Below are 11,204 nucleotides of genomic sequence, written 5' to 3' on the forward strand. Positions count from 1 at the left end.
ATTATATGCAAACAAAGGCACTAGAACTATGAGACTGAGCCATTAAGAGATTGTTCAGAGTTCTGAGCTTAAAAGAAAGCCAACTGCAAAATTCACAAAGGCATACCTTTGCAGTTGGTTTACTTTTAAGAATTCTCTAAAGAATTTAAGAAACAAGGATTGAAGAACTAAAATTAAATTAAATTAAAATTTAAGAATTTCTGTAAAAGATAAATATAATTTTAAAATATATAGATAAAATTATATAAACAATAATATAATAAAGCATTTATGGATGTATTTATACACTTTTTACAGATATAATTTATTTACATTATAAATTATGTGTATAATTTATATATATATTAAATGATGGCTATTTATGTTCTAAATTATGTGTATAATTTATATATATATATAAAATGATGGCTATGAACAGAGTCCTAAATCCATGGTATTAATAAAACTAGTTTCAAGTATAAGCCCTGAATCCTTTCCCCTTAGAATTCTAAAAACATTTTATAGTCCTGTAAGTGCTTTTGAAATAACCCCGACAAAATCATGCTTCCTAAAAAACAAATAGGACTCCAAACACACATTTTTCCATTAAGATAATTGCAAAAGAAAACATACGTGGAGAAACATCACTCTCAGTAAATTCTCAGTAAAGCCAAAATGCTTGAACATCAACATACATTTATTGTGGGTATTAAATGGTTATTAATTTTAAAAATTAACATGAGACTTGTTTGATGGCATTTAATAGGATTACATCCCTTGATGGAGTCCAGAGCCTTTTCTGAGGGACACTGCAATTGCTGCTTCTTAACTGAGGGATATTTGCCAGACACTAATGACAGGAGTGTCCTGGCCCACTGGGGAGGACTAATTGTGCAAATGGGAAGTTGTAGCGAGAGAAGCACAGCCTGGAGCTGGCAGTTGTCTCTGTTTCCTCAATTGCTAATGTTTCCACTGGCAGCATCTAGAGATTTTTGTTTCATTTTCCTTTTACTTTTGTGGAATGTTTAGGTATTATTGGTATAGATTGAGAAATCTGAGGAAAATAATGGGTGTATAAATATGTGTCAGATACGTATTATTTCCTGCATGTTACCATTTATGTATACGTAGATGTGGATGCAGGTGTGAGGCATATGTGTATATGTGTGTGTGTATACACGTGTCTTCCACAGTCAGTGGTGGAGAGACACTAACATCTTTGCAACCTGTGAAGTTCCCTTTTCTAAATTCTAAACTGACCATCCTCTTCTGCCTAGTCTACTAGTTTTTCCTTCTGATGCTACAGCTTTTTTTTTTTTTTACCCTTTACTAAAGCTTCATTAGGTTTTAATCTCAGCTAATCCAAAATCTTTCTCCTCTCCCTGCCTGCCCCCTGCCTTCCCTCTCTAGCTTCCTTCCTTTCTCAAGTTACCCAGAGCCTGCTTTACGCCCAGGGCTTTACGCCCAGGGCTGCACTAGGCAGGCCCTGGCGTAGAACAGACCTGGTTCACATCTTCACAGCCGACAATGCTCTTTTAACATTATTTCTTCAATTAACTTCATTCCTTTTGTATTGTGTTGGTCCTCTGAGAAGCAGACATCAATACGGACTTAGATGTGCAAAAGATAAATTGGGGGAAATGCCTGTGGAGTATAAAGGGAAGAGGAAGTGGGAGTAGGCAGAGACCCCCCCCCCCAACCTGACTGTAGTGCAGGTCTGATACTTGTGGAAGGAGTGAGAGGAAAAAGGAAGATTGGGTCAGAAAAGCTTCAGACCACAGTGCACTCTGAGTAAAATCTCCGTCAGAGCAATGAGGAGCTCCAGCAAGAAGCCTGTTACAGGAGACTTGTGTTGGGTAGGAATGGCATGGCTCGAGTCCTCCTGCCTTGCTCAGACATCGGCCAGGAGCAGCCGGGCCGAGGGGGTCTTGGCACACGTCCTGAAACTATGGCAGCTGGAAGCTGCCAGCTGATGCTAGTCCTTAGAGCAGCTTCTCTCGTGAAAGGGGATCTATAGGGTACACTCCTGTGGCTGCCGTGTGGGCAGATTCTAGGGTTTTATCTTCAGAGGAAAGTTGATTTTCAAGTCCTTGGTAGAGGTGGGAGTAGAGCGGGAGTGGGAGAAACATTTCGCTGCTGACCCCCGGCTGAAGGCTGCAGATAGTAAGAATTTAACTTTGTGACTCTCACTGCGTGCTTGCTGGGTTTATCAGAGTCATTAGGTTGGGCGAGGCGAAGTGTTTGAAGTGCTACTCCATCGGAAGTGTGTGTAGGGCAGTGGTAAGGATGCGTTTCTAAGGAAGCCCAAGGCTCTGAATCCCTTTCGCGCTCTTGTCCCACAGTACGTACCTACCAGCAGTCACTTACAGAATTAGATACATAGCGGGCAACTCGCATCACCTTCCTCTTCTAGATGGCTCATGTCATGGTTCTTCTTGGGCCACAAATCTAGAGACATCTTTTGATTGCATTTCCCCTTCTCCTAAAATAAAATCCCAAACACACCATCTTACATCACCACCACCAACAAAAGACTTGTAACAGAGGAAAAGAAAAGACCAAGCAAGGAAAATGAATTTAAAAAGAAAGGCTAGAAAACTAAGTTATCTCAAGAATAATTATGACCCAAGTGCCCCGTAATTGAACTCTTCTCCAGGTTGCCCTCTCATCAGATAGCTCTAGGGGGTCTGAGAACTTGGGTGGCCCAAAGTATTTTAACCAACAACATCCCAGGCAAATAACTCCCTGCCTTCAAAATTATTACCACCAAGAAAATGTTTAAATACCAAAACCAACAGTCAACTGAACTCTTCAGAGTGAAAACAAACAAACAACTGAATCAGTAAGTGTCTAGGTGGGTAGTATATCAGATGAAGATCTGGTAATTGGAGTTTTTTTTTTTTAATCTGCAAAAAACACTAGAGAAACAGGAGAAACTTGCTCCTTGGCTGCCAAAAAGCCAAGGAAATAGGAGAACATCGGACACAATGAATAGCCAAGAAGGTGATGAGAAGCACATCCTAATTGTTGCCTCTTTTCTACTTCTTTTGAGGTTGGTTCTTTACGTATCCAAAATGCTCACTCCATCCCCTGGCTGGCTCAGTTGGAAGAGCATGTGACCCTTGATCTTGGGGTCATGATTTTAAGCCCCATACTGGGTGTTGAGATTACTTAAATAAATAGATAAACTTCAAAATACTCACACCATTACATTAATTAATTTTGAAACATAACTATGATTGCTTTAATGTTGTTCTAAGAAACAATAAATTAGAACACTTAGTATAATGCAGCTAATTATCTAGATCTGTGCCGTCCAATGTAGCAGCCACTAGTCATATGTGACTATTTGAATTCAAATGTAGATTAGTTAAGATGGAACAAAGTTTAAATACTCAGTTCCTCAGTTGACCAGTCACATTTGGAGTGCCCAACTACACTTATGGGGCAGTGCTGATCTCGACGATTGATTAGATTTTAAAATAAATTGGCCTGGTATACTGGATAGTCAAATAGCCTCTCACTTGCAAATGATTAAGCAGTGCATTTAACTTTAGCCAATGCTTATAACTTCTTGCTGTGAGAATTTCCCTCCCTGCTTTCCTTCCTCCCTTTGCTTTGTTTATCCTTTTGTTCTCTGGGGAGGAGACCTATGCTTCTAAACATTCTAAACAGGTGTCGCCTGCTCCTCCCACCTCTGGTGTTTAAAGCCCAACAGGCAGGATAAAGAAAAAGATAGCCCTCAGATCAGTTAGACTTTCAAAATAGCCATCAACTGGAGATTGTACCCTTGCCCCTGGAAATGAACTTTCTGATTAGGTTAAATTCAAGTTTTTTTTTTTAATTAAACAAAATTATATTAATCCTATATTTTATTTATCCAAGTAAAGATAGAAGAGCTCAGAGTTATAAAAAATGAAAAATACATATGAAAATCAAGAAAAACAGCTTAATTATATTTTCATTTTTTATCATCTTTTTTTAATTAACATATAATGTATTATTTATTTCAAGGGTATAGGTCTGTGATTACACAATACACAGCGCTCCCCACAACACATACTCTCCCCAATGTATTTTCAGAGGAGACTTAAAAAAATCAGTGGCTTATTTCTAAAGACATATTTCTAGAAATTTTTACAATATGTTTTAAAGAAATCAGAAATATTTTTATATTTAGGTTGGTCAAATGTCATATATACAATTAGCGACCCTAGTCCTATTGCTTAAATCATTAATAAAATCTTGCCCATCAAACCAGGTACTAATTTTGAATTGAGTAGTCTTTATATGAGTAAGAACATTCATTCGTTTTATCAGTTATGCAGCATATATGAATCTTACAGTGATAGATCTAGGTGTCACAAAAATGGAGCTTTCTCTATTCGTCTGTAACTGAAATTAAACCATCTCTCGGGCCCTAGCTGGCAGAAAGCCTCATCTTGCCCTATTGACTCTAAACTCAATCACTTCCAGATTCTTCGCAGTTTATTTTGGGTAAATCTTCCAGCATTTCAAAGATCATCACTTCCCTTCTCTTCCCCTTCTCCAAGGCCGTGATCTCATTCATTCACTCATCAAATATTTGTTGAGCTCCTACTACATACCAGGAACTAGGAATTGAGCATATGGTAAATATGACAAAAAGTCCTTGCTTTTGTGAAGCACATGTTTCAGTGGGGAAGACGAACAGTAAGAAAGCAAACAAATAAATATATGAAAAATACCAGGAGATAAAAGCTCTATAGAGAATTAAAACGGTGTGCTATGATAAGGGCGTGGGTGAGCGGGGAATCTTCAGTGTGGTAGTAGCTAAGCTGAGAACTGAATAATAAGAAAGACCAGGCCTTGAGAAAGGGAAAAGAGCACTTCAGGTGAAGGGAACAGCCAAGCACGGAGACTCTAAGGTGAGAAAGCTTGACTTCTAGTTTGCAAAGGCCTCCACAGTCTCCAGCATCAGCAAAACGGATTCTTATCTCCTTGCTGACCCAGAACAATGCATGAGCCCGCCTCAGAAAGGAAGGAGTTTGGGCAGCCAGAGAATTTTAGGAAAGAGAAACTTTAATATCATCTTAGACTTTTATCATACAAGAGTAAACATTCTTTCATAAACTTGTGCATTTCTCTTATAGTACTTGCATTGGCTAATTTTTGCTTTTAGTAGAAAGTAGAGACAGCACTAGGAAAGTCTAGAGCCGGATATATTGTAATTTAAAGCAAGAGCCAAGATGACTCTTTTTCTTTGGCAGGAGTGTCATCTTTCTTGCAGGACCATGCTGGCCACTTGTCACTCTTGCCTCCGTTGAGCACCTAAACAAGACAATACATATCATAAAGTTGTTAGGGACCTTTTTGATAGCAATGTGGTTTTTAAAAACATATCACAAATTTAAAAAATCTAATATTCTCCCTATATTCTTTAAGTTATTATTGATTCCTTGAGGCTATATCATCTCTCCATCCATGTGTCCATTTGTCCATCCATCCATCCATCCATCCACCTGTTAGGTAGATTTAATTGAGCATCCCAGGATGAGTTCCTGCTCCATTCAGTCCCCTCTGGAGGGAGGCAAGTGAGGGAGACAAGTGAGGGTTGTCTCCCTTCCCTCAGGATCCCTATAGCCCTTTCTCCGTACTGCACAGTTCAGCATTTTATGATGCATCCCTGCATTATTCATTCTGATCATTGCAATGGTGACAAGAATTAGGGCAGGTATTCCCATCGTGCTAATGAGGAAACCAAGGCCTGGAGTATTAAACATGTGAGTGTTCTATTCTTCCATTAATATCAATCTGCACAGTTTCCATAAAGTTAAACATACACTTTTGACCCAGCAATCCCCCTAGGTATTTGCCCAAGAGAAATAAAGATATATGTCCACACAAAGACATACATGAATATTTATTGTAGCTTTATTCATAATAGCTCAAAGCTAAAATAGCCCAGGTGTTCATCAATAGGAGAGCAGATAAACAGAGTGTGGTATATGCATACAATGGAAAATGACTCAGCCACAGAAAGGGACAAACTTCTGATATATGTGTCAGAACATGGATAGATCTCAAAAACAGTATGCTGAGCAAAAGAAACTAGATCTAAAAGAGTACACATTTATTTATTCCGTTTATTTGGAATTTTACAGTAAGCAAAGCTAATCTAGAGCGGCAGAACACATATCATGGTTGTCTGGGGCCAGAAATGGGGGTGGGTGGTGGGTGAGTATAGATTGCAAAGGAGCAGGGAATTTTGGGGGGTGATGGAAATATTCTATATCTTAATTGTGGTGGTGATTACATGGGTATATGCTTTTGTCAAAAACCATTGAACTGTTTTTTACACTTAAAATGGGTGCATTTTATTGTATGTAATTTATATCTCAATATAGGTAATTTTTAAAATACATATCTGTCGGGGTGCCTGGGTGGCTCAGTTGGTTAAGCATCTGCCTTCAGCTCCGGTTGTGATCCTAGGGTCCTGGGATCGAGTACCACATCAGGCTCTCTGCTCAGCCTGAGCCTGCCTCTCCCTCTCCTTCTGCCTGCCGTTCCCCCTGCTTGTGCTCTCTCTGTGTCAAATAAATAAATAAAATATTTTAAAAAATAAAATAGAATACATATCTGCCTAAAAATTATATATACTTTGTATATGTATGTATTTATATATACATACACATATATATAATTTCCCCCTTATCTGTATAAGAAGGGCTACGGGGATATAGGAAACTGTACATAAGTCAGAAAGTTCCAGAAAAGGAAGAAACGGTACCAAGAATGAGACTATCTCTAGCTTTGAGGATAACAGGCAAAAAGCAAGTAGCAATAGATTCCAAAATACAGGAGTGAGGTCACTGCACAAACTTGAAGTCCAACTCCTGGGAAATGAAGCTTCTAGCTGCTCCTGCTATGAGATTCCAGTAAGGTATAATAAAAAATAGAAAACTGAGGTTCACTACCTGTGGCCTGGCCTTGGTAGACACAGGGATAGAGAGGTGAGGAATTGGCAGAGCAGAAGAGAGAAGGAAAAGATGATGTCCTTCCTGTCTGGCGGCACAGCCAGGCCTCCCCCAAGACTCCAGAAGCCTCTCCAGACTGCGGATGCTCTCTGACTCCCCGCAGAGGCCAGGGTTTTCCTTGGGAATGAAGACAAAAAAAAAACGTTTCCCCCAAGGGTGGACTCCACTAAAAAGATGACTGCTTCAGCTGAGAGGAACAGAAATGGGCCCTTTCAGAGAATCTGTCTTGGTGCTAGTCACCAGGGGCTCTGTGTGTTGAACTTCTCAGCTCTAGGCTCTTGGTCACAGTGACATGGAGTAACAGAGGTCAATAGGACTTGCACTGAAATGGACATTTGTTGTTAACTCCCCTTTCTTTGATAATAGTGCCTGGATTGTCCTTCTCCACTCTCAGTCCAAGTTGTCCTGGTGAAGACAGATCCGCCCTGGCTCTCTGGGGAGAACAATGACTCAGGCCAGTTAACCAGTTTCACACTCCCTTGGCCGTAGCGATTTCTTCAGGAGTGGACATATGACTGCTTCCTCCACGGAGCCAATGGGATACCATGAGACACTTTCAGAGAATGAGATATTTCTAAGAGTGGTGTGCCAGTAGTACTTTTTGCTCTGAAGCTGAAACCTGAGAGAATGTAGGGTTGGATCTGCTCTCACCATCTTGATAGGAGTGGAGCCATCTCAGAGGAAAGCAGATGAGAGACAGAGAAATCACGTCCTGAAGACAGCATTTGGGCCCTGAATCCAGCCATGCCTGACAAGTCTATCTTTGGACTTTTTGTTTTCTCTCTCGGTTCCCCAATAAGTTCCCTTCTTGCTTAAACCAGTTGGAGTCACGTGTTCTGTCATATACAGCTCAAGTGGCAAGCTCCCTTTACCCCCTCTACTGGCAAACACCTTCTCATTCAAGACTCACTTTAAGCACCAATGAGCTAAGAGTTTTTCCTGCTCCCCAGCCCCAAGGGGAACTGGCCCCTCAGTGATTTTCCTCCACTGTACTCTACACTCTCTATCATAGTACCTAAACTGCTTTAGAATCCTTGTTCTTAGGGGTATGTCTCTCTTTCCATAAAGCCATAAAGCTGTTGAGGGTAGGGGCTATTTGTGGGCTTTGTATCCTCAGAGTCTAGCCCAGCATCTGGCACATAGTAGGTGTATGACTAGTATTGGTTGTACAAATGAATGAATGAATGGAGCAAGAGTCTGCCCCCCGGTTTTCCAACAAGAGACATTTGCATCTCAGCTGGTAGACAGGTTGAGGCTATGGAGAATTTGGGATGGACAACGGAAAGAACCAATTTTTCTGTTTGCCAGTCAGTCAGTCTGTCTATCTGAATGTCTCTGGGCATCACTCAAAACTGCGACTCCTAGGCTAGGAGAGTGATCATGCTTGGGAAGAGACAGTTCAGGGCTGTTTAAATGCTCTCTAGACCCAGCTCTGATTTTTGTGACAACTGTTTTTGTGGCATAACTCTGCTCTCAGTGGGGGAGCTCAGTGGGCAGCTCAGGAGAGCCAGGGACACGAAAGCTAAGGAAATGAAGTCGGGTGAGAGGTGATGGAAGACTGTCTAAGCATTTAATAAATTCTTATTGATCAGTTGAATTTTTTTCTCACAGCCATTTTTTTTCTTCATGAATATGAAAAGCTGCATGGAGTTGAAAATACGACCAATAGCAGAATCAAATGACATTGACAGATGTGAAGAGAAAAAGTTTCCAGGATCAAATAATGATCTAAAAGTATCCTTGACAGGGCACCTGGGTGGCTCAGTTGGTTAAGCGTCTGCCTTCGGCTCAGGTCATGATCCCAGGGTCCTGGGATCGAGCCCCACATCGGGCTCCCTGCTCCTTGGGAGCCTGCTTCTCCCTCTGCCATTCTCTCTCTCCCTCTCTCTCCCCTGTCTCTCATGAATAAATAAATAAAATCTTTAAAAAAATAAAATAAAATAAAAGTATCCTTGACATGGGGCACCTGGGTGGCTCAATTGGCTAAGTGTCTGCCTTTGGCTCAGGCCAGGATCCCAGGGTCCTGGGATCGAGCCCCGCAGGGAGTCTGCTTCTCCCTCTCCTTCTAGTCCTCCCTGACCCTTCATGCTCTTTCTCTCAAACGAATAGATCAAATCTTTTAAAAAAAATTTTTAAAAAGTATCTTCGAGACAATATCAGTAAATAGATCTGATTAATTATGTTTGGTGTACTGATCTTGTTGACTTTTCCTATTTCCCAAATCTGAAGGTCACCAACCTGAGCTCAAACATTAATTAGTCAGAAGACCTTGAGCAAGTCATTCAACATATCAAGCGTGTAATTTTATCACTGTTTTAATAGGAAAATAAAACCATCATTCCTACTTATTACATATGATAGTAGCAGTGAGGATCAAGTGAAAGGAAAAAAGGGGAACTAAAATGAACTTGCATGTCTTTTATGTTCCCAGTCCTGTGCTGCTTGCTTGATTTATAGATTCTCCCTGTTTTGATTTTCTTAACTGCAAATGATAGAGGAAAAACAACCCAAATGGTTTTACGCAAAAACACAAGACATTGCCTCTAATAACCGAAAAATCCAAAGACAGATCTAGGTTCAAACAGTGTCACTGGAGAACCAGTCACTTTCTCACCTCTGCTCTTCTCAACGTTGGCTCAATTTTCAAGCACTACTGTCCCTTGTGGTCACAAGATGCTTCCAGCAGCAGCAGACCTCATTCAAGTCTATTTGAAAGGAGTAATTATCCTTTCCCCAGGATTCCCAGCAAGCTCAGTGAGTTTTATTGACTCTGTCTGGATTGTGTGCCCATCCCCAAACCAACCATTGCCACCAAAAAAAAAAAAAAAAAGTCACATTCTTTCTGAATGGCTAGGCTGAGTCGAGTCACATGTGCATACCTCAAGCCAATGGTACAATCTACCCCACCATCATTTTATGAACGGAGAGAAGAGTTGGTAATCCCCCTGAAGGGAGTTGTGCTATGGTTTCCAGCAGAGGGAATGGAGAGCGAGTGACAAAACTGTAAGTATATAACTCTTAGCGCCTTAGGCCACACAGGATGGTGGTAGCGCTGGGAGGCAGATGGGAGGGACAGAGTCACAAGAACATACAAAGTAGAATTTGTCTGTTTTTACCTCCACCTGCTTTGTGAGAACATGGGAGGAAACGTCAGCTTCCGTCCCTGGAGATTTTAGCAGGGAGTCTCATGTATACTTGTGAAACATTTCTTTTGGGTAGCACTCAGGACCTGTAACCTCTTCTCCCTTTGCCGTGGGCTCCAGGGATGTTTTTGTGGCTGCCAAGGCCAAGGGGCTCAAAGCACAGTGCTGTTGCTGCAGTCCCCAGTGCCTTCCAGAGATAGTGGACACTGCCCCTGCTGCTAAAAAAAAGCCAAACCCTTTAAAAATGGCGTCTCCGCCCCTCCGCGCAAGCAAATGGGCTCACCCACATCCGGGATCGGTGAGAATGGCGCGCAGTCACGTGATGCTGAGAGGGAGCTTTGTGGAAGCGGGCGCAGCGCTGGGTCCGGCGCGGGTCTGACAAGATCAAAGCTGCAGGAGAATGGACAGTGAGGTACAGAGAGATGGAAGGATCTTGGACTTGATTGACGATGCTTGTCTTCTCGCCAAGCTGCCATATGAGGATGTTGCAATACCACTGGCATTTCTTTGAAGCCTACTGTGTGCCATAAGACTATGTGAGCATAAGCTACAGTTCCTGCCCCTGGGGATCTAAAGAAGCAACACATAGAAATAAAATGAGCTTCCTGAACCTGAACAGGACAACGGTGGCACCACAGAATCTGTTAAAGTACAAGAAATGAAGTGGACCGACTTGGCCTTACAGTATCTCCATGAGAATGTTGCCCCTATAGGAAACTAATAATTGGCTCCTTCTTCATGGACAGATTTTTGAAAAATACATAGATACAAAATGTTTTCTTTCATCTCCTCATTCAGATCTTGAAGTGGTACATCTACACTCAAAAATGTACACCCACCTAGTTTTTGTGACAGCAGAATACAATGTGGAAATACCAGAATGAGGAATTGATTGAGATTTCTCAGGAATGCTGAGTATTTGGCCCTTTGAACCAAAAGTTCTTCATTCACTAGCTTGTGTTTGAATGTGACTGGTACAGCATTTGCCTTTCACTCTGACTTTGCTTTACTGTCAGAGTTTAACCCAGAGTTTAACCCATCCCATCTACTTACCTGTGTCCCGTGA

The 11,204-nt window shown here is 41.3% G+C and overlaps 1 pseudogene; it reads left to right on the plus strand.

The window, feature by feature from the left end:
• Nucleotides 1-10,538: 10,538 nt before the first annotated feature.
• On the plus strand, nt 10,539-10,872 carry LOC113918685 (annotated as a pseudogene).
• Nucleotides 10,873-11,204: the final 332 nt, after the last annotated feature.

The sequence above is a fragment of the Zalophus californianus genome, chromosome 1 (genome assembly GCF_009762305.2).
Source record: "Zalophus californianus isolate mZalCal1 chromosome 1, mZalCal1.pri.v2, whole genome shotgun sequence".
In the NCBI taxonomy this organism is placed as follows: domain Eukaryota; kingdom Metazoa; phylum Chordata; class Mammalia; order Carnivora; family Otariidae; genus Zalophus; species Zalophus californianus.